Source organism: Lonchura striata, chromosome 17, assembly GCF_046129695.1.
Source record: "Lonchura striata isolate bLonStr1 chromosome 17, bLonStr1.mat, whole genome shotgun sequence".
Classification (NCBI taxonomy): domain Eukaryota; kingdom Metazoa; phylum Chordata; class Aves; order Passeriformes; family Estrildidae; genus Lonchura; species Lonchura striata.
Window position 1 is genome coordinate 14,288,367 of NC_134619.1, and position 2,575 is coordinate 14,290,941.

Below are 2,575 nucleotides of genomic sequence, written 5' to 3' on the forward strand. Positions count from 1 at the left end.
AACCCACCTGGCAGAGCTGCCCTAGGAGGAGGGCACGTGGCAGAGCTGGGCACAGCAGGGCCCCACACGGAGAAGGAAGCTTCAAGAGCAGTGACACCTTAGGACTGAGCAAGCCCAGGCAGCCTCTGCCCCCGGGGCTGGCTCTGGCAGTGCCGGAGACCACAAAGTCACCATGCCTCAATAAACTTCTGGCCTTATCCTTGCCCTGGAAGCGTTGATTTGCTCTGTGAAGGTGTGCAGGACCTGTGGTGGGGAGCAGACCAGGAGCTGTGACAGCCGTGTCTTGGCCCAACCTGGGCTGCATGGACACAGCAAGAGCGGGGAGTCAACCTGGGGCACTGCTTCAGGGACCCATATCCCCTCTGGCACAGTCCACACCCTCTGTCCATCTCCCTGTGAGGACCAGGGCTTCCTCCTCAGGAGGGGATCACAAGAGCCCTTCCCACCCAGAGCTCTATAACCTGTTGCCTCTGGCCTGGCTGACAGGGTCTAGCCCCATTTCTGGAGGCTGAGCCAGCTCTCCTCCTCCTCATCCACCACCCCTGTCCAAGGAGCAGAACCAGCCCCACAGGAGGATTCCAGACACGAGTGGTTCATGGGATTCCGTTGGAGGGCAGTGGCCTGTCTGGTTTGACCACATTTGATGTATTTATCACGGGAGCACAGCTGGACATCCAGCTAAGTATCACCCCACACCCTCACCTTATGTCAGCTCCTGTCCCTAAATCTGCAATTTTGTGAGGCCTGCATCCCACAGAGCCCCAGTCCGCAGTGCTTTACACCTACCCTCCCAGCCCTGGAGTACCTTGTGCTGAACCTCACCAGCCGTTTCCCTGCTGATTCCATCTCTCATGGCCAACCTGTGCTATCTCTCCAGCAGCTGGCACTTACCCCTTGCAGCACACATCCAACCAAGCTGGGAGATTAATGGAGAAATAGGTGAAAATGCATTTAAGAGGACAGACAGGACACTGAAGGGCTCAGGCAGACACTACACTGATCAGCCCTGTTTTCAACACAACCCTCTCATACCCCTTTCTCTTTACCCTTTCTTATCTCCCTCCTCCACCTACAGAATGCCACTGACCCCCTCCACTGTCCCCGACCCCCAGTGACACACGCCTGGAGCCCCTGCAGCCCTTCAGTGCACCCAACTCAGGGCACCCAGCCCCTGTGCCCTGGTGCCACCCAATACTCCCTGCTGAAAGTGGCTGCACAGCACCCTGTGGACCTCACCCTTGTGTCCACCAGGACTTTTACCTAACCCCAGCACTGCCTCATCCCTCGCCAACACAGAGCCCCTGACTTCAGGCCCATTTCACACTTCTGCCAGTAGCACTGGGGTAGGATCTCCAGCTGGAGGCACCTCTGCAGGTCACCTTGCCCAGCCCCTGCTCCATCAGGGCCACCCAGAGCCAGCTGCCCAGGATGTGTCCAGGGGGCTTTTGAGTGTCTCCAGGCATGGAGACTCCACCACCTCCCTGGGCACCTGCACCAGTGCTCGGCCACCCTCCCAGTGCAGAAGTGTCTCCTGAGCTCGGAGGGCCCCTCCTGTGTGTCACCTGGTGCCCGAGGCCCCTGGGGCTGTCCCTGGCTCTGTCCCCTCTGCAGCCTCCCCCCGGGTGTTTATCCCCAGGGATGAGATGCCCTGAGCCTGCTCTGCTCCAGGCTGGGCAGTGCCAGCTCCCTCAGCCTCTCCTCATGGCAGAGGTGCTCCAGTCCCTCCATCACCTTCATGTCCCTGAGCTGGACTCACTGGTGTGGAGCAGAGGGAAAGGGTTCTGTACATGCTGACACCAGGACACTGCTGGAACACTTGGCTGAAAGAGGAGTTGCACATTTTTTGGCTCACGGGGAACTCCTGGATCCTTTCCTCTACACTTCCTCATGGGTGGGTGGCCTCAACACATCCTGGTGAAGGAAATTACCCTTCCTAGATGCAGGAGATTCACTTCCTCTTGGTGATCTTCAGAAGGTTCCTGTCAGACCCTTTCTGCAGCCTGTTAAAGACCCCTCTGGATCCCAGCACATCCCTCTGGAATACCAGCCACATCTCCCCATCTGCAAATGTATTGAGGTGAGTAATGGACCTCTGGAACTGGAGCCAGCACCACCCCTAGCACAAGACTTGTGCCACTGACAACCCACACTCTGAACCCAGTCCTCCAGGCAGGCTTTGGTCCAGCCCTGCCTGCTCACCCAAAGCCACTGGGCAGCTCACTGAGGCTGACACCAGCACTGCTGTCCCCCGGCACAGTCATCTCAGCACAGAAGGTGACCAGGTTGGTCAGGCAGGGCTTCACCTTCCCCTCCCCTCCCAGCAGCACCCAAGGCTTCCCTGGCCCCTGGAGATGACTGCCCAGGGTGTGCCAGGGCCAGGTGGCTTCACTGAGCACGAGGAGTGCTGGGACCCTCCCTGAGCCCGGGCCCCACTGCCCACGAGGAGATATGAACCAAGAACCTCTTCAGAGGAAAGCTCTCCCAGACAGCAGGAACACCTTGGCTGCTTGGAATGGCACAGTAAGACTGTTTTCAATAAAGTCCAGACACTGCAATTCTTTAAAAGAATAGTAAA